Consider the following 21768-nt stretch of genomic DNA (forward strand, 5'->3'; position numbering starts at 1 on the left):
CCACAAATGCTGGCCTTACCAGTGACACTTCCTGTATAAAACAAAATTTATATTTCACACTATTGAATTATTTGATCATGCATAATCAGTGTTATATTTTGTAATTTCAAAACTGTCAAATACTGTTTGATGACTTGTTTAATGAATTTTTAAAATTATGTTATGAAGGAAATATTAACTGCTAAGGAGATCTCATTCTCAATAAACAGACATTTGAGAATTGGGAATTTTCCAATTAGATTAGATTCCCTACAGTGTGGAAGCAGGCCATTTGGCCCAGCAAGTCTACACCGAAGCAATGAAGAGTAACCCATCCCCTACATTTACCTCTGACTAATGCACCTAACACTATTGGCAATTCAGCATGGCCAATTTGTCTGACCTACACATCTTTGGACTGTGCACCCGGAGGAAACCCATGCAGACACTAGGAAAATGTGCAAACTCCACACAGTCACCTGAGGTGGGAATCAAGCCTGGGTCCCTGGCACTGTGAGGCTAGGGACCCACTGTGCAGCAATCATAAACCATCAGCATTTTTGGAAATTCCATACACTGGAGATTCAAAAGACTCATAGAGCAACAGGTTGTTACTGTGCATGTGATACTTCTGATCATGCATAGAACTTTCTGATCATTTACACCACTTCTCAGTAATGCACATGATCTTCCAGTGTTGGGTATCACTTTCAGACTGGATACTGATATTTTTTCATTATGTACATGGTTTTCTTTAATCATAGTGATAAATATTTCTTCTCCACTGTTGGAAAACCATTGAGCTTGTCTTGCCAAAATTATAATGTTCACTATTAGCCAGTGAAGCCCAGCTATCATTGCCAATGTGAGGTTTAAATTGTAGAGTCAAGAATTTTGCATCTTAATATAATAATAGAAATATAAAATGCAGGAAGTATGTAGCATCTGAATTGTGAAATAAAAAGGGAAATGGACTATTCAGATATTGCTGTGCATCACAGTCTAATCCATTTCCTTGCTGTCTCAAACGCTGATTGACTTAGTGTGCGTGTTCAGTATCTATCTTGCCATATTGTGTAACAGAACCATTTGGTGATGTTAAAATCTTATGCACATACCTAACATCAAAAGTATATCGATATTACTGTTGAAATAAGGTCAACTTGGCTTTTAATTTATCTGATCAACAATGCCATAACAGTGTTATTCAGTGGCATTGTTAACTGTGGCATTCAGTGCCTATTCTGCTAAAAATGCAGATAATTGGATAAAGTATCTGAAACTCTCCTTCCTGCACCATGCTTTCTGCTGTGCACTGACCATTACCATCTTGTTTCTACATTGCACTGGATGTAATCCAGAGACTGGTACCTTTCAGATTTTACTTTTAAACTCTTCACTTACTTAGCTCTAAAAAATCTGACCTCAGGACTTCATCTATGTCAGTGAAACTTATGAAGCTAAACTAAGAAGCTCATGGTGTAGGTGGCAAGATATTAGCATGGATAGAGGAATGGTTAACAAGCAGGAAGTAAAGTTGGGCCATTTTTAGATTGTCAATCTATAACTAGCCACAGGGATTATTCTACATCCTCAACAATTTACAATCTGTAATTGAAGGAAGGGACAGAATATATGGTTGTCAAATTAGCTGATGACAAATTTTGATCAGAAAATAAGCAGAGGAAAACATAAGCACAACATGCACCAACATGTGTGACTCACTCCCTGCCCTCTGCAGAGCATTCTGCAAATTCTCCATGATGTCCTTTATATTGGCACTAAGGAGGCAACACACACTGCATGACTCACAATGACAGTCCAAAGGAACTCACTTGTCCTTTCCAGATTGTGGACTTTCCTCAAACAACTGCATTTCTACACTTTACTGTTCCCACCTGTACGGCTCTTTGGTTATCAGCACTGGGTCCTGATGAAGGACTTCTGTCCGAAACATTGATTCTCCTGCTCTTCAGATGCTGCCTGACCTGCTGTGAGTTTCCAGTACCACACTGTCGACCATGGTCTGGACTGCACTCCTTCAGTGTATCATCACTCCCAGCAGTCTCTAACATTCTGTATCTGTTTGATAGTGGCACAAATCTTAAAGTTTTCTGCTCTTCTTACTCTTCCTGATGGCAAACCACCTTAATGCTGATGGGACAATCCAGAAAATTCTCATGCTTCCTGTTATTCCCTCGTGACTCCATCTGCCCCTCTAGCTTAGAAAACTCAACTGGAGACTCCTCCTACCCTCCCAAGACACCTAATCTCAGCTGAGACTCCAATGCAGTGCTGAGAGATCACTACCCTGTCACAGTTGCTTTCTTCCAGTTGTGATGTTAAACCATGGCTCCATTCGTTGTCTCAGGTAAATGTGAAGAGCCTATAGCTCTGTTTTGTATGAGGCCAAGGATATTCTCCCAGGGTCATGGCAGACATTTGGCTCTCAAACAACTTGAGTGATATCAGATGCAAAATATCTGGTTGTAATTTCATTGTTGTTTGTGGGGCTTTGTTGTGGTCCTCTCTGCAAAAGAGCAGTGACTGCACATTAAAAATGTCCATTGGTCATTGGGATGTCCAGATACTGAGTTAGCCTGTTGGAAATTCTCAATGCAGCAACAACAGAGACAATGGAGAATGTTAGGAATCAGATTGAAGAACGAAAAACATTGCAGGGGTAAAATCCGTGAAAAAAATGAATTGTTCAATTTAATTAAACATAATAGTTTAGGAATCGTCTGTTGACAATTAACCATATCAGAAATACTCTAATTGTTTAAGTAAAGAATAAATTCCTTTTAATTGTATTGCCTCATGAAAATTCAGTTTTATTCACTCTTAAGATGTTTTCCCTGTATCATAAATTAGCTGATGTTTCATTTCTAGTGTGTAATATAGACTGCTTTAAATCAGAATAATTAATCTAATGCTTTTTTTTTGAAGCATTGATTAATTCATCTTGGCCGTGCTCATTAGAGTAATTCTGGCATATGTGTGATATCTTGAAAGCATTGCAATTTATGACAGAACAAGCTAAAAATATAGTTACCAGTCTATTCAAACATGCAGATGTACTTGTCGATATTGTCAGGAGTTAGTCATTTGAAATGCCTTTCATTCTACTTACTGTACAATATGCAAATACTCATGATAAGTCAGGTATGCAAAGGAAGTCCACCAGATTAGTTCTCAGCCTGAAGCATGTGAACCATCAAGTTACCACTTTTCTGAAAAAGCTGGAACACTACATTGCAGAACACATGGGGTGGCATGGTGCCTCAGTGGTTCGCACTGCTGCCTCACAGCGCCTGGTTTGATTCCAGGCTTGGGTGACTGTTTGTGTGGAGTTTGCACATTCTTCCTGTGGCAGTGCTGGTTTCCTCCGGATGCTCGGGTTTTCTTCCACAGTCCAATGATGTGTAGGTTAGATAAATTGGCCATGTTAAATTGCCCATAGTGTTCAGGGATATGTATGTTAGGTGCATTAGTCAGAGGAAAGGTAGGGTAAGGGATACTCTTTGGGTGGGATACTCTTTGGAGGCTCAGTGTGGACTTGATGGACCAAATGGCCTGTTTCCACACTGTAGGGATTCTATGAAAACTTAGTTGATTAAGATTTTAAAAATGAGGGACAAGAGATTGTGTTCAAGTAGGCAGTTTGCCACAATTGAATAGATTAGAGAGATCCGAGTGTTCATAATTTTAAATTGAATCAGGCCAGAATGATATTAGATCACTTCTCTGATAGAACATAGAACATAGAACAATACAGCACAGAACAGGCCCTTCGGCCCACGATATTGTGCCGAACATGTGTCCTAGCTTAAGCACCTATCCATTTACCTATCCAATTGCCGCTTAAAGGTCACCAATGATTCTGACTCTGCCACTCCCACAGGCAGCGCATTCCATGCCCCCACCACTCTCTGGGTAAAGAACCTACCCCTGACATCCCCCCTATACCTTCCACCCTTCACCTTAAATTTATGCCCCCTTGTAACACTCTGTTGTACCTGGGGAAAAAGTCTCTGACTGTCTACTCTATTTATTCCCCTGATCATCTTATAAACCTCTATCAAGTCACCCTTCATCCTTCGCTGTTCCAATGAGAAAAGGCCTAGTACTCTCCATCTATCCTCGTACGACCTATTCTCCATTCCAGGCAACAACCTGGTAAATCTCCTCTGCACCCTCTCCAAAACTTCCACATGTTTCCTAAAGTGAGGCGACCAGAACTGCACACAGCACTCCAAATATGGCCTTATCAAGGTCCTGTAGAGCTGCAACATCACCTCACAACTCTTGAATTCAATCCCTCTGCTAGGAATTGCATAACATTAATAAGGACACAGGAGAATGCTGAATGAGTTTTTGACGTGTAAGAGGAGTTGAAGAAGTTACCAGGATTTTATTAATAAAATTGCTATGGATTCTACCTGTTTCTTTGTCTCTCCAAGAGGGTCACATGACTTTCAAATAGGGTGGGGAGTATATGAAATTTGATCAACAAGACATCACAATTGGATGGGACAGGTAGGATGGACCAATGCATTTTGCCTCCATCATTACTGTCTATCTGGAAGTTTTGTGGAGAAGATCTGGAGCTTTCTTTAAGAAGTGAAAATCTCAGGTGAATCAAATCCCAAAGTTATTCAATAAATAAGTGTCAGAAGTCCTTGGAAGATCAATGTTTAATCTTTTCAAACATAGATAAACAAACCACTTTCTTCCTTCAATGAAATGATCACGAGTTAGTAAGGCCAATGTCAAGAACAGAAATAAGATTTGCTCATATATAGCAGCTTTAATATTATAGTGATGTGCCAAAATACTTGCAACCCTATCGTGCGATTTTATAAGTGGAATCAATGTTGTAATATAAGAAATACAACAGTCAATTTGTATACATCAAACATTAATTTTGTAATAAGACCAATTTATTTAAATTGAGAAACATATGATGCAATAGTTAATCAACATAATGTTTTTGAGGTTTCGGGGATCTTACCAGTTAACAGAAGAGACCTAAATTGCCTCTTCCAGTGAGGGATCACTAAACCAGACCCCAATCAAGTATGAACAAGACCACTAGTGGGCCTTCCTTGTAATAAAAATCCCAAAGGCAGAAGTCTCAGCCACTACTAGTTGCCAGCATACTCTGGAAGAGAAGCCCCAGAGTCCCAGGATCATGGAGGAACCAGGATAAATGTAAGTATCATGGGGGTGTGAAGGGACATTGGAGAATTGTCAGGTTGGGGGTTGCAGGGAACAGGAGGCTGGAAGAAAGGGTATGGGGTGGCTTCCTCCTGCTTGATGTCTCGCTCCTCAATCAGACACTGATTGTCGTTGATTGAGGAACATTGCAAACTGAGGTGACAAACTTCCCACAAGGTAGCAGCTATTGGGAATACCACATGTTGATGTGCGAGTCTGCAGCTGGGTCTGCACTGTAGAAGTGGAAGTCTTAAGCCATCCTAAATGGGTCACTTCAGTGCCTCAATTGATGTTGTGGTGGAAAGATCAACCATGACCCTTTTCTGCCCAGAACTTTGAAGTTTGAATGCTCCACCAAGTAAATGCCTTTCCCATCTTTAACTTTGCTACTAAAAATATTTTATTTTCTCTACTCTGTTTTCTGCAATGTATCTGCTTCTCCATTTTCAATCTTTTTCTACATTATTATTTTCATGACCATATAGAAGGCTGTTAATTCAAACAGGAAGAGTTGCTGAATATATTTAGTAACTAAATATGACAATGAGCATAATTCCTTAAAATTCATCAAGGCAGAAAAACTACTTTTGGAATTTTGGATTGTTGGAAATCATTTTTCTTCAGTTTTTACAAAATATAAAATCTGAAATCCAACTAAATAATTTTAGATCCTCAGTGCTATTAAGTAATGATGATTTAATAGAAATCATTTCAATTTATTTAAAAAAACTTGAAAAAAATGCCTGGTCTTTCAAATTTGATTTAATGATTTGGGCCTGGCACTTAATCAGCATAGAAGCTATTTTCTGTTTTATACACAGTAGGAAAACCCATCATCTCTTAATTAGATCACTTCTTTTTAGAAAGAAGTGCACCATTTTGTTTTCATAAAAATCACTGTTGGAAGAAGCAAGTACTTTGCCTGGTTGGAAAGGCAGTGTTGTAAACAGAACCAATAAATTTATATCATGAGGAGTATCCAGGCACTAAAGTACAATCGATTATCATATGTTTTACTGTTTCATAGAAGAAAGGAAGAGAGTAAGAGCAGTGAAAAGTAGAAAGGTAAATGAAAGGTATATGCTGCCTAGAAAATCACAATACTCATAGTCAAAACTAATCATATATCATTACATCACAATTTCAAAGTTTTCACTTAACAATATGTCTTATCATTCTTTCCCTTTTGTCAAGGCACCTATAAATTGGATAGAAATTGCAGCTCATAAATAAATTAATTGTATGAGCCTTCATAATGTAGCATATTCTGTCAAATTAGTTGCAACAATGTTTTTCATAAGAAAAGCACATATTTTGTGTATGTCTGCTTCATGGCTCATTACCATCAGAGCTTCTTAGAGCTGAGAAAGAAATGTTTCAACATTAACTTGTATTTTCTAGAACACTGCGCAATAAATGTGAAATAGGTTCTCCCTTCCCATAATATGCTTGAGAAATTTGCCCTTGCTATGGATGCTGTAGCAGGGCTGCAGTTATTGTTCTGAAAGAGTAGTTCTTGGCCTTTGGTCTCATTGTGATGATGGTACTCCAAAAATGGGGTTAGATAGCAGATTCCAGCATTTTAACTCAGTAACAAGGGAGGAACTGCAATATATGTACAAACCAGCACGCATGACAGGAAAAATAAATGGAGTGGATATTTTTGCTGTGACTTTGATGCTTTTAATGTTGAGGAGCAGGGAAGCGCTATCAAAGTAAGTTTGTTCTGTTGTTGTTTTATATCTTATAGATTATACATAGGATATGTTTGCAGTGATATTTTAACACTTCAAGCCTCATAAACTGTGATACCCCCATCATAGCTTTCTTTTCAGCCAACTTTGATGCTCCTGACTCAGATTACATTCTGACTTGTTTAGCATTTATCGTCAGTTGAAGGAAAGTGATAGAGAGCAGTTGTCCATGGTCCATTTACCCTGAAGCCACTAGACCTCAGGCAGTTTAAGTCAGTGTTGACGATGATACCCTCTTAGCTCTGGAGGGTCCAATCTCCCATTGGAACAGAACATGCTCAAGGCTGTTGCTAATAGATCCATCCAATAGCACATGATCCTGTTTTATGGTGGTGGTTTTCCAAAGAGTTTCTGGGTTTCCTATTGCAAAGATGATGAAGAGCTAACCACAATATGTAGCCATCCCATGCTGGTCACACCAAGTTGGGACAGCAAGTTTCCATTCTGGAATATCGGATAAGTTGGCTTTTAATGAAAAACATTCATATTCATGATTTTATTTCATAAATTTGTCATATTGAATTGTAAAACTGCACATGATAGGATTTCAATACACGCCCTTTTCGTTGCTCATCTAATACCAAGAACACTACCCACTGAGATTAGTGCATTGAAAAAAAATCAACAAAGGAGTGGAACATGTCGATTTCTTGCAGCCAGAATGGTTTTGAAACTGAGTAATCCTATAATTTCACTCTGTAATGAGTTTCTGATGGCTGTGAGGATGTGATGGGAGGCTATGGTTAGTACTGAAGTCTAAGTCAAAAATAAACGATAACACATATTTTTTCCGATGGTCTTGCAAACAGTCTGAAGAAAACACTTCAACACAGAAAACTCTGATATACTGGAAATTTGATAGTTTATCTGTAGTTGTGAAAGTTGGTGAAATTTCAATTTCTTTTTTGTGCTGAAAATGCTGATCTACTTTGGGGCTCAAACTGCATGCAAATGGCCTCCTGCTAAGTGACCATTTTTCATATCTGAGTTGAGATAGTGAATGTCATGAGCTTGCTCACCAGGGGGAGATACCATAGCAGAGCGTACTTCAGTTCTGTTCACTATAATGTTACCTGTCTTGAGGAATTGTAAAATAAAGAGAGTTCAAAAACATAGTTCAGTTTTGTTCAGGCAGACCTGATTTGATAATGGTACTTTAAAAGAGGCAAAGATTGAACTCAGTAAATTGAAATTCTACGCTGTAGTTGAAGGCTCTAGAAGGCATCAACATTCATAGGAGAATAAATGTGAAAGATTTAGGAAAGAGCAAAAGAAACTTTTTCGACATATACAGAGAGTCGTGAGGCTGTTAGTGAGTAACTAGGTTCAGGATTTAATCTCCCAGTGGATGCGTGAATCAGATTGCGAATTACGGAGCTTTGTATTTTTGGTTGGGAAAAAAATGGCTCTGCCTGCCTGACCCCAAACAATGCATGTGTTGTCTTTTGACAAGGGTGGAAAGTCTCGGATGCAAAACATGCATAAAACTCTTCCGAGATCAGAGGTCATTGTGAGGATAAAGGAAATTGCGTGCATTTCCTTCCACTGTCCATATTTATGTATTTTTGAAGCTATGAGAAAATGTAGCTTCTTCAACAGCATATGACCATAGAAATATGGGAGTGGCAGTAGGCCATTCAGCCCTTCAAACCTGCTCTGTCATTCAATATGATTATGAATGACTATCCAACTCAGTACCATGTTTCCACTTTCTCCCTATACACTTTGATACATTTAGTCTGAAGAATCAGACCTAACTCCTTCTCAAAAAACATTCAATGTTTTGACCTCAACCGATTTCTGTAGTAGATAATTCTATAGGCTCACTACTGTCTTGAAGAAATTTCTTCTCATCCGCCTACACATATCCTTAAATGAGACTACTAGGGAAAGGCTTGCTGAGAAGTCAAGAACATGCTGAAACTAAAATATGAAATAGTTTGACACTATCAAATGTCACTATTAGATATTTCATTGTAATTCAGATGTGGTTTTATTAAAATGATTTATTATAAGGATATGACCTGGAAAGGTAAGCTTATCTTTACATTGATAGGTATTGTTTAATTATTGGTGAGCTTTACAGTAGTTTTCCATTGTTCCAAAGTGCCAGAATATATTAGAAAATGTCACATGAGCTTCTGCTGTAATTTAATCAACTGACAGCTCTAGCTTTAAATAAACAGTTTTTGGAAGTTGAAAAAGATCTTTGCACCTGCTCCTATCATTGATTGACAGGCACTCGGCTTTGAAATGGAAATGAGATAACATGCTGTTCTGTAGGTTTTGTGCAATGCAGCTGGAAGCTTCTATTATGACAGCTGTAGCCATTATGAATGCTTGACTTCAGCACACCTGGTGGTCCTTGAATCTAAGAGTAATTGAAACTCTTAAGAGGTTGCAATAACAAAATATGGCTTTGGTATTTCTTCCCAATTGTTTGCAAACTAATAGGGACTTAAGGCAAGGCAGTGTTTTGCACTGAGACAGTGTGAAGGGTAGCAAGAGTGACCTGAGAGGAGATGGGAGGCATTGGTCACCTGAATGGTGACATGGGACAGTGTTTGACGAAGTTAGGAATGAGGTCTAGAGAGGATTTGGATGGTGACGGGAACTGGGTTGCAGTGTTAGACCTCCTGACTTGCTTTTACACCCAAACTCCTCACAGACTCCAATGCACTTTGAACTTAGCCACTGTGGGAAAAGAGAAATATCCCAGGCAAAGTCACAAATGATTTCAGGTGTGCATTTCAGAAGGTGAAAAGGTGTACAAGACAGCTTATCCTCAGCCCACAGGAAAATCAGGCCGCATGCTAATATTTAAAAATGGGCAAGCTAGATTTTTGAAGGAAGGCTGGGTAATAGATTGTGGGAAAAGGGTAAGCATTTGGAATTAGAGCCAATGGTGGATAAACTGATGCGACAGGCAATTGTTTTGTGGTATTATTGCTGGACTCGTAATTCTGAAACCAAGGTAATATTCAATCCCCATCACAGCAGAGAGGAATTTTAATGTGATTAAAATTCTAATGGTGACCCTGAAGTCACTTTTGATTGTTGTAAAATACCATCTGATTCACCTGCGTCTTTTAGGGAAGGAAACTGCTGTCCTTATCTGGTCTGAACTAGAGCTGACCTGAAACCCACAGCAGGGTGGTCAGCTCTGCTCTCTGAAATAACCAAGCAAGAGTTTGCATGATATCAATCACAAAAATATCTCAAAAAAAGCAACGAAACTGCCTGTCATTATCTAAGGCATAGGATCTGACAATAGCAAATACAGACCTCTTGACCCTTCAAGGTCCTCCTTACTAACATCTGTGAGCTAGTGCCAAAATTGGAAAAGCTGTTTCATTGTCAAGTAATAGCCTGACAGTCACAGTCACATAATAATGCCTTACTGGCAATGTCCCAGAAAATATCACCACCACACTTGGGGTCGTATTGTCCCACCAGCAGGAGAGACAAGAGGCGATGGCATAGTGATATGTAGTTGGGAAGGAATTTAAATATTGACTTGAGACCCATGACATCTCATATGTCAATGAGTCAACCTGAAAGAAGGGTTACACTCAAAATGTTGAGTCCACCACCTCCTGATGCTGCCTTGTTTGCTGTGTTCTTCCAGCCTCCTGCCTGTCTACTTAACTCAACAGTGGCAAAGAAATCTCCTGTTAATTACCATGTACCTCCCATGTCCAGTTAATGAATCAGTACTCCTCCATTTTGAATAGAACCTGGACAAAACACAAAGGGTGGTAAGGACATAGAATATACTGTGGGCGGGGGGACTTTAATATCCAATACCAAGAGGGGCAGAACAGCACCACAGCCCACAAAGTTTGTCAAAACGTGTGGTGCTGGAAAAGTACAGCTGGTCAGGCAGCATCCGAGGAGCAGAAAAGCCAACATTTCGAGCAAAAGATCTTCATCAGGAATCTTTAATTGACAAAGTTAGTTAAATCCTAAAGGACGTAATTGCTAGACCGTGTCGTCACCAAGTAATGAGCAAACCAACAAAAAGGAAAAAGAAACTTAACCTCATTCACAACAGTATCATTAAGAGTGACCACAACATAGCCCTTTTGGAGATGAAGTACCACCTTCATATAGAGAACAGCCCCTTGTGTGTGTGACTCTACCATCATGCTAAGTAGGATAAGTTGCAAACTGATCTAGCAACTCAAGACATGGTATCCGTGAGGAAATGTGGCCCATCAGCAGAAGCAGAATTGTATTCCAATACAATCTACAACCTCATAACCGAGGATATCTTCCATTCTACAATTGCCAACATGGCAGGAGATTAAGAGTTCAATGAAGAGTGCAGGAGCATCAGTAGGTAAGCTTAAACATTTGGTGTCAACCTGATGAAGCTACAAAACAAGACTACTTGCATGGCAAACAGTGTAAGAGGCAAATGATAGTTCAAAGTGATTTCACAACCAACACATCAGATCTGCCAACCTGCCACATCCAGTCATGAAAGGTTGTGGAAAATTTAGCAACTCATTTCAGAAGCGTCAGGAAGTATCCCTATCCTCAATGATTGGAAATCCTGGCGTATCAGTGAAGAATATAAGGCTCAAATATTTGCAATAATCAAAGTTTGGGAGAAGATTTGTAGCTCGGGTGCTCGTTGTTGTGGTTCTGTTCGCTGAGCTGGGAGTTTGTGTTGCAAACGTTTCATCCCCTTTCTAGGTGATATCCTCAGTGCTTGGGAGCCTCCTGTGAAGCGCTTCTGTGATGTTTCCTCCGGCATTTATAGTGACTTGTCTCTGCCGCTTCCGGTTGTCAGTTGCTGTCCGCTGCAGTGGCCAGTATATTGGGTCCAGGTCGATGTGTTTGTTGATAGAAACACATCGACCTGGACCCAATATACTGGCTACTGCAGCGAACAGCAACTGACAACCGGAAGCGTCAGAGACAAGCCACTATAAATGCTGGAGGAAATGTCACAGAAGCGCTTCACAGGAGGCTCCCAGGCACTGAGGATGTCACCTATAAAGGGGATGAAATGTTTGCAACACAAACTCCCAGCTTGGCGAACAGAACCACAACATTTGCAATAATCCTCAGCCAGAAGTTCCGAGTGGATTCCTCCAGCGGTCTCCTGCGTCATTGTTGGCAGTCTTCAGTCAATTTAATTCACTTCCTGTGACGTTAATAGATGACTGCTGGAGACATTGGATGCTGCAAAGACCATTGCATCTGCCAGCATTCTGGGCAAAAGTACTGAGGATTAAAGCTCAATAATAGAGTATGTAATAGTTAGGTACCGAATAATGTAGAAAATTGCTCAAGTATGTCCTGTATATCAATTTGACTGAGTGTGGCATCAAAGAGTTCTGGCAAAACAGAAATTAATGGATAACAGCAGGTAAACTTTCCACTGATTAGAGTCAGAACCCAGCTCAAAGAAAGATGATTTTGACTGTTGAAGGTCAGTTACCTCAGCCCCAGGATATCTCTGCAGGAATTCCTCAAAGTGTCCTCGTCCCAAGCATCTTCGGCTGCTTCATCAATGACCTTCCCTCCATCACAAGGTCAGAAGTGGCAATATTGGTGATGATTGGGAAATGGTCACCAACATTCATGATTCCTCAGATATAGAAGTAGACCACCTTCAAATGCAGGAAGACCTGGGCTGCTTAATGGAAAGTAATATTTATATCACAGAATAGCCAGGAAAAGACCATCTCCAACAAGACAGAATCTGATCATCGTCCCTTGACGTTCAATAGTATGACTATCTCTGAATCCTCCACTATTCACATTCTGGGGTTACTATTGATTAAAAACTAGTCATATCAAATCTTTGGCTATAAAAGCAAGGCAGAGGCTAAGAACCTTGCATGTGAGTAACTCACCTTTCAACTTCTCAGAGTCTGTCCACCATCTATGATGCATAAGTAAGATGTATAATGGAATATTCCCCATTTGGCTGAATGAGTGCAATTCCAACAGCAAAGATGTTTGACACCATCCATGACAAAACAACACATCTATGATCATTAACTCCCTCTTCTGCTGATATTCAGTAGTAGCAATGTGTACTATTTACAAGATTAATTCCAGAAATTCAAGACTCTTTAAACAATACTTTCCAAACCTATAAGCAGTACCATCTAGAAAACCAAGGCAGCAGGTATATAAGAACACCTCCACTTGCCATTTTCCCTCCAAACCACTCACCATCCTGACTTGAAAATAGATCGCTGTCCCTGAAGTCAAAATCCTGGAATTTCCTTTTTAACAGCTCTGAGTGCACTAACACCTAAAGGACTATAGGGGTTTAAGTAGACAGGTAATCACTACCTCCTTAATGGCAACTAGTCATAGACAATAAATGTCGGCCCAGCCAGTGATTCCCAAATTCCACAAATGAGCTACTCAGACTGAGCCACACAATCTTTCAGCCCAGTTGTACTTTTTATGAAATCCTATAATATCCAGAAGGAGCCTTGTGCACAGAAATGTTCAAGGAATTCTTGAGCTCTGTTTCACTTCAACTTTTTGTGCATTTTGTTTTCAGAAAATTAAATTAGCTTGATTACAAAGGCCAAGCATTCATGGTGCCAAGGTGCTGTCAGGTGATATAAAAGATTCTACAACACAATTAAATCACAACATGTTAGGTTGAGCAACGATGCAACATTAAATAAATTAATCTGATGATTTTTGCATTGCTGTTTGTGGGAGATAGTTGTGTGAGATTTGGTTGTCACATTTTTCATCTTTCAACAATGATTACATTCCAAAAGTTTTGTTGAAGTACAGGGGTTGGTAAGAATGTAGAGTAATTAGATCAGCCACGATATCATTGAGTGGTAGAGCAGACTCCAGGGGCTGAATGACCTACTCTTGCTCCTAATGGAGATGTTCATGCAATTGCAATGTATTTTAAGACATCTTTGAGGTGCTGAAAGGTATATACAAAAGCAGGAACTTTCTTTCTGGATTAACAATCCAGAGTTTGTAATTTTAACTTGTGAATTTGTATTCATTAGTTCTATTAATTATAATGAATTGTCTTAAAAATCCGACTAGTTCATTAACACCCTTAAGCAAATGAACACTGCCATCCCTAATGAGTCTTACCTATATATAGTATCACACTTTGTAGTTGACTCAATGTCCTCTGAAGCAACCAACTAGACTTTCCATTTAGAGACTGCTTTTACCAGAGGAAGAGGCTGCAGAGATAAACAGCATCTTGCTGTTAGAGTTGCTAACATAATTGATTTCTTCAAAAGAGCATGTGATAGATTTTCAAGGCATAAAAATGACAAGCTTGTAATTACCTTGGCCACAAACATAAGCAACAATCTGAGATAAAACATGCTCAGTGCCTGTTACCTTGACAGGAAAGGCCAAGTAAACTCTGCAAGTGCTGAAGGTAGAATACCAGGCCTTCATATAGGAATACAGTCTTTTGTAGGTCGTCTATTGCAATAAGTAATTTTAATGCCACAAAAATTATTTTCCGGGATTGGGATACTAGTTTTCAGATCGTCAGTGTTTGTTTATTCTTCTAGGGTTGTGAGAAAACAAGATGCTTTAAGGTGCATTGTCACACTACTTTTAGTGCTTGGTATAGTGATTGTTGACAGTTTATCAGCCTGCTTATTATGTACTGAGTTCAGTAACATTTCAGAATATGATGTTGAGTTTTCAGCAGAAGTTCCATCATGAAATCAAGACACTTCAGCCTTCAGTGGAATGTCGGGAGGCAAATTAATTTGCTGCCAATCTGGCCATCGGCTTAATTAAAGGTGGGGATGCACTTCTAAGAGTTGTTGACCCAATAAGACAATTGGCAGATCTGCAGGTTCAGCAGTGTCATCACTGTGGTGGTAATTTCTGAGGCAGAGGGTACCTTGATAGCTGAGCATCTGCAGCACCATTGCTGCTGTATGGAAGGAGAGTTGGGGTGGGCAGTGCTCTTGAACCTGAAGAGAAAGCCTCCAACGCCAGTGCCTGCTGAGACGTTGCTAGGTTTCAATGGGTGGCTTCCACACATTGTGATAAGCCCCTTAATATGAGCAAAATACTGTAGAGGTGGTAAGTGGCCACTAATTGATCACTTAAATAACTCAATTGGGCTCCAGTTAGATAGTTGAACTGTCAACTTTTCCTCACTGGCTAAACGACACAGAAGAGAAAGATATTCCGTATCTTGTTTGTCTTTCCATGTGAACTGAATACAGAATACGAAAGAGCCAGACTGCCAATGTCAGGGGAAAGGCTGCACAGCTTCAAAGAATAATAATGGCAACATGGACATTACTTTAAAAATAATACTTCTTATCTAAAGGTATCTAGGCTTTGATTATTCTTGCACAATGAAGCTAAATATGAAAATGTGATTTGGTAAATTAATACTGCAATTTAAATCCAAAGCAATAACTAAAACATCTCTATGATTATTAATTTTTATGTAAACGTCCTGAATGGATTATCATGTGCTGGAATCACAAAATTCCAGAATGGATATTTGGTTATGAAGGAGTTACTTTGCAATGAGTGTGCCTGGCAATGGTTTCAGGAGATATGTGGTTTTCACGCTGAAGGGACATGAGTACTGAACTGAAGGATAACTTGTGAATAGATGTCATTCTGATACAGGAAAATGGACAATGTTGACAAAATAATCAATAAAAAACTTTTTTTTCTTTTAATGAACACAGCAAACAATAGAAATATCTCCCCACACTTCATAGCATCCAATTAATTAATTCATATTGTTCGTTAAAAGTATTGATATCATTTATGGAAAACACCATAATCACCAAAAAGTAGCTATTATATTATTAATTAATGAAGAAGCTAACATTTTAAAACTGTTTTTCTTTTCTCTTCTGCCAGACAATTCCAAGTCAAGATAAAATAAAACTCAGTTCTAGTTTGGCAACTAATTGTTCCTTAGCAGCTCACAATGAATTTGCAGCTTATATATTCTTTTCTTTTTCAATTCTTTGCTTGAAAATAGTTTGTTGGCAATTATTTGCCCTAATTAGAGCAAAATGCTGTGAGTTGTTACTGTGGGTAGGATACTGAGGGGGTGAACACTAATCTAGCTCAACCAGGTTGAGAATTGAATGCTGTTCTGTTGGCATTTATCAGATGCACAAACTAGTCGACTAAACTCGCTGGCTCCAACCTTAAACATCTATTGTCCAAATTGTGTTGTGCCCTGTTTACATAAAATGTTCTATTGCTTTAAATGTGCAATTGCTTCAATTTATTTCCATTAATTATTAATTTAAAAACAGAATTGCAATTTTAAATTAAAATAAAGGAAGGCAATAAGTCAGACAGACTTTAGTGCATGACCACTTCTGAGATCCATATTGACATCTGAGGAATCTCTTCTGCTTTCCAATTGATAAACAATGATAAAGTATAAATTCATTAATTGAACAGAATAATGAGCATTTGAGAACCAATACTTATTGGACTATAAATCTGAAGGTACAAAAGTAATGATATAAATGTTATCAATTTCATTAAATATCCTTCTTTAGCAGAAGCTAAAATGTTTGTCAGCAATTACATTAAACATCTGTCTAAACATGGTGGACACATGGAGAAAATGCTAAAACAAGAGATAGATATAAAACCTAAAGCATGAAGAACTGTGTTCCCTGAGGAATAATGCTCATAAAGCAATGATTTCCTTCAGCACCAGGCTATCATTCCCTCCTAGTTAACAGACCGATCAACCATGAAAATTTGGTCTGTTGCATAAATCTTTTCAAAACATGTACTGCATGACATACAATTTTTATTGTAATTATTTGTTGAATTATCTGAAGTTTGAATGTATCATGATTCACATTTTCAATACCATTTTGCATTTGCTTTTATGGTTAAATTTCAATTTTAAAATGTGCACGTTATCAACACTCTTGGGATAGACACAATCAAAACTGATAGACTGGTGTCCTGATATATTGAATAACTAGAATGATAGATAGGGGCATAAAGTATTGAAGAGGTGGAAGATCGTGGGAGAATTCAGAAGATGGTAATTTCTGAAGTAGTAACAGGAAATGTCAAGTCTGTGGAACTGACTTGTGATTTGGGTAAAAATAAGCAGAATAGGTCAGGAAAGGACAAAGAGCTTAAGAAAGATTAATAGAGCATAAGTAACTAAGGTGGCATCAGAATAAAATGTTAAAGCTAAAGGCAATATATTTAAATGTGTCAAAAGAGATGAATGAGTAGCACTGTTTTTAAAAAAAGTAATGGGCTTGATTTAATTGAAATTACATGAAAGTGGTTGCAGATAAATTAAGAATGGAATCTATCTATAGTCCAGGACACAGGATGTTTATAGACATAGGCAAAATGGATATGTGAGGTTAAGGATTGGGGGGATGATGCTTACGGGTCTGCACAGTCTTTGTACTAAAAATGGGATGAACACAGTGGAGAGAAAAGGCCTTATCTCAGAAAAGCACAAGGCATAAATTTTTGTTTAGAGCAAAGAAACAAGAAGCGGAAAATCCTAACGTGAGCAGTTTCTACACCCTTAACTGTGGTTACAGTATCAAGCAGAATATTAATCAGTGAATCAGAGGTATGCATAGATAATGAGGGTATTACAGCTACAACGGGGGGATTTCAGCTTATTAGCTGGGCAAACCATATTTCCAATAATAGCATAGGGAATGAGTTATTGCAATGAAGTGCAAAAGCGCTAAGTGAGGTACAAATAGAGAAGAGGTTATATTAGATTAAGATTTCTGCAATGTGACAGGGTTAATTCACAGCTTTGTGGCAAAAGGCCATTGCAAAGAAGTGATCATAATGTTACAGAATGTTACCATGAGCTTGCAAATGATTTGGTTAAGTTAGAAACTAAGGCCATAAATCTAAACAAAATAAGCTATGTGAGGTAAGTTAGCCAAAATAGATTGCAAAACTAGTTTTTGCAATACATATGTTTCACAAATATTTTTATTAAATTCTAACTTATGAGGAACATTCATTGCTTTTCAATGATGGATGAAGTAGAAGCGTGTCTAAATTTGACTTCAGTGTCATATATGACTCCAACTTCTTAATAAGCTATTAGAACCCTGCGAGGATCAGTGAGCAGAAACAAAGGGTGGAATTCACTGGCTCTGGTAAGGGGGCTTGTCCACCAGCTGGGAAACCGGTGGCAACCAGCTGGTGGCTGTTTCTGAGAGGTCTGATGGAATTATATCCTTAGATTACCAACAGTGTGGAAACAGGCCCTTCAGCCCAACAAGTCCACACTGACCCTCCAAAGAGTAACCCACCCAGACCCATTCCCCTAAATTTACCCCTACACCTAACACTATGGGCAATTTAGCATGGCCAATTCACCTAACCTGCACATTTTTGGACTGTGGGAGGAAACTGGAGCACCCAGAGGAAACCCATGCAGACACGGGGAGAGTGTGCAAATTCCACACAGACAGTTGCCTGCGTCAGGAATTGAACCTGGGTCCCTGGCGCTGTGAGGCAGTAGTCCTGACTAGGCATTTACCTCCCTGCCCTTGTCTGTTTGAAGGAAATTCCTCCCCCATCACCACCCCCCCCCCCACCCCCCACACCCCCACATCCCCTCCACTCCCTTAAGAAATCCTGGTGCAGAGCCAATACCCTGCTCCTGAAACCTGTTAGTCACTCAGAGGCAGCTGGGTGTTGCAGCCCAGCTTGGGGAGATCAGCAATGGTGCACCAGGAGCAAGGAAATGGGAATGGATTTACTGGAACCAGGCAAGAACAGGTTCTTCACCAATGAGTGGCCTATGATCCCTCTCTTTGCTGAGTAAAGGGTGCTGAAGTAGAAGGAAGCCTTCACTTTACCACAGGCATATTACTTGGGATTAACTAACATTTTGTTTCTTTACACTCTTTGGGGTTGACTGTGCAGCAAATCGGGTTTAACAAGGTGTTCTGCAGTGAAGAGAAACAGGATGTTAATCTTGCATTCCAGGGTAATCCTGAGCTAACCGAGTTTTCACACAGTTCAGCCACGTATTCCGCTTGGCACTGTCCATGGTGCTAATTTTAGCAATTTTTCTATGTCAGAATTCAACAAAAAAAATCTGCGGATGCTGGAAGTCTGAAACAAAAGCAAAAGGGTCATCAGATCGAAACGTAAACTGTGCATTCTCTCCACAGAAGCTGCTAGACCAACTGGGTTTTTCCAGTAATTTCTGTTTTTGTTACTGTCACCCGTGTTGCTTGATTCAACATCCAGTGGTGTTAGATGCTGTCCATGAGCTGATTTCAGCGACTGGCTCTGTTTGACACTATCCATGGTCCTGACTGTATTCCATGATTCTGATGAAGGGTCACTGGGCACGAAAAGCCAAGTCTGCTTTTTCTCTCCACAGATGTTGTCAAACCTGATGAGTTTCTCCAACACTTCCTCTTTTTGTTTCAGATTTCCAGAATCTACAGTTCTTCGTTTTTATTACTGTGCTGACTTCAGCAACCTCCCCCCCCCCCCCCCCCCCATGACATCGACCAGAGTGTGGAGTTCAGAGTGGCTGATTAATGACTGGCTGTGCTAAATACCATCCATAATCCTCACACTGATGCTGATCAACATGGTCTGAATTTCGTTATAGAACCATAGAAAAATAACAGAATCTAAACAGGCCATTTATCCTATTATCACTACACTGGCTGCATAAAATAATCACCCATGTTGTTCCCACTTACCAACACCTAACCCATCACTTGCAGGTTTGAGCATTTTAGGTAAAGATCCAGTTCCTTTTAAATAAATTGGGGGTTTTGGACTTAATCACAAAACAGGACAGTATATTCCAGGTAAAAACAATGACTGCAGATGCTGGAAACCATATTCTGGATTAGTGGTGCTGGAAGAGCACAGCAGTTCAGGCAGCATCCAAGGAGCAGCAAAATTGACGTTTCTAAGGGCTTTTGCCTGAAACGTCAATTTTGCTGCTCCTTGGATGCTGCCTGAACTGCTGTGCTCTTCCAGCACCACTAATCTAGAGTATATTCCCAGTACCAATTACATGCTGGATGTGCCCCCTCTAATGCTTCAACCAACCACCTTAATGCTGTACCTCCTGATAATTGACATCTCTACCAGGGGAAACAGGTTTTTCCTGTTCACTCAACCCACGCTTCACATTATCTTGTCCATGTCATTTAAGTTATCCTTCAACCTAAGAAAAATGACCCAACTTGTTATTGACATGTCAAAACTGTCAGGTTGTTGACTGTGGGAGAATTTATCTATGGTGCTGATTTCAGTCCCAAGTTAGGTTATGCCAATAATGCTGATATCAGTTCCTGTTTCTGTTAGGTGATGTGTAGAGGAAAATTCTTCTCACTCTTCAAAAACAAAATAAAGTATTGATTCATTAAAAAAAAGAAATCACATGGAGCCAACATTTTTTTATCACATCTAAATTCTTATCTTGTCAAGCACAATGATATCGATAAATTATCCACCTAGCTATAGACTCAGAAAATAATTACAACACCAAAGGAAGGCACTCAACCCATCATGTCCCAGCCAACTCTCTGGAAGATAAACTCACTTGGTCCTACATGTGTAATTTTTAAAAAAAATGCTGTGTAGTTTCTTTAAACAGGCATACATTTAATTTCCTTTTGAAATCCTCAATTGAATCTGCATCACTACTCTCCCAAGCAGTATATCCTAAGCACACACTACATAAAAATGGTGTGTGTATGTTCCCAATGCATGCAATTGGGAGTCTAATTATAATAGCTGATTCCCTGTACATGGACAGTTGCACCCAAGTTGTAATCTGTTGGTGAGGAAGAAAAAAATGCCTTTGAGCAAAGTTCTGAACAAGGAACTAAATTGAAATTGACACTTCTAATCACATCAGTTTTCTGACCAGATTAGTTTGACCATTCACATGACAGCTCACAATTTGGCAGTGAGGGTTGAAACTATTCAGCTCAGGGTGAGTATTACAGCCATATAGAGTCATAGAGTCAGTCAGCACAGAAACAGATCCTTTGGTCCAAACAGTCCATGCCGAACATAATCCCAAACTAAACTTGACCTACCTGCCTGCTCCTGGCCCACATCCCTCCAAAATGTTCTTACTCATGTCCTTATTTAAGTGTCTTTTCAACATTGAAACTGTGCTCACATCCATCACTTCCCTCAGGAAGTTAAGTGCACATGTAAACCACCCTCTTTGTAAACAAATCTGCTCCTAATATCTTTTTACAATTTCTTTCCTCTCACCTTAAAAATATAGCCCCTAGTGTTGAAATCCCCCATCTTAGGAAAAATACTCGTACCATTAACCCTATCTATACCTCTCATGATTGTATAAACCTCTATAAGGTTACCTGTCAATCTTCTACACACCAGTGAAAAAGGTCCAAGCCTCTCCAGCCTTTCTTTATAACTCTAACCTTTCTGTTATCATTCTGACTTGACATCTATGTAACTATTTTCTTCTAATTCATTCCCTCCACAAAGGAGAGGAAGGAAGGTATTTTGATTATTTAAATGTCACCATTGAGCTGTGGCAGCCATTTCAAGACATTCCCAATGTTTGCTGATGATCACGCATCATTGCTCCAAGTTTGCACACAAATTTGCAGTGCTCCAACAAATTGGACTCAAAATGCAGCTGTGTTGAAAAAGTTTTGAGAATATTACTTTTGCCAGTCACATTAGATTGTGTTCTTTGGTTTTTGACACTTGTGCCAACGGGAATAGTTTCTGTCTATCTCCTCTGTCAAGACATCTCATGAATTCAAAAAAAAAGAAACATCTATAAAAGTTCCTCCCAACCCTCCTTTCA

Source organism: Hemiscyllium ocellatum, chromosome 15 (genome assembly GCF_020745735.1).
Source record: "Hemiscyllium ocellatum isolate sHemOce1 chromosome 15, sHemOce1.pat.X.cur, whole genome shotgun sequence".
Lineage (NCBI taxonomy): Eukaryota > Metazoa > Chordata > Chondrichthyes > Orectolobiformes > Hemiscylliidae > Hemiscyllium > Hemiscyllium ocellatum.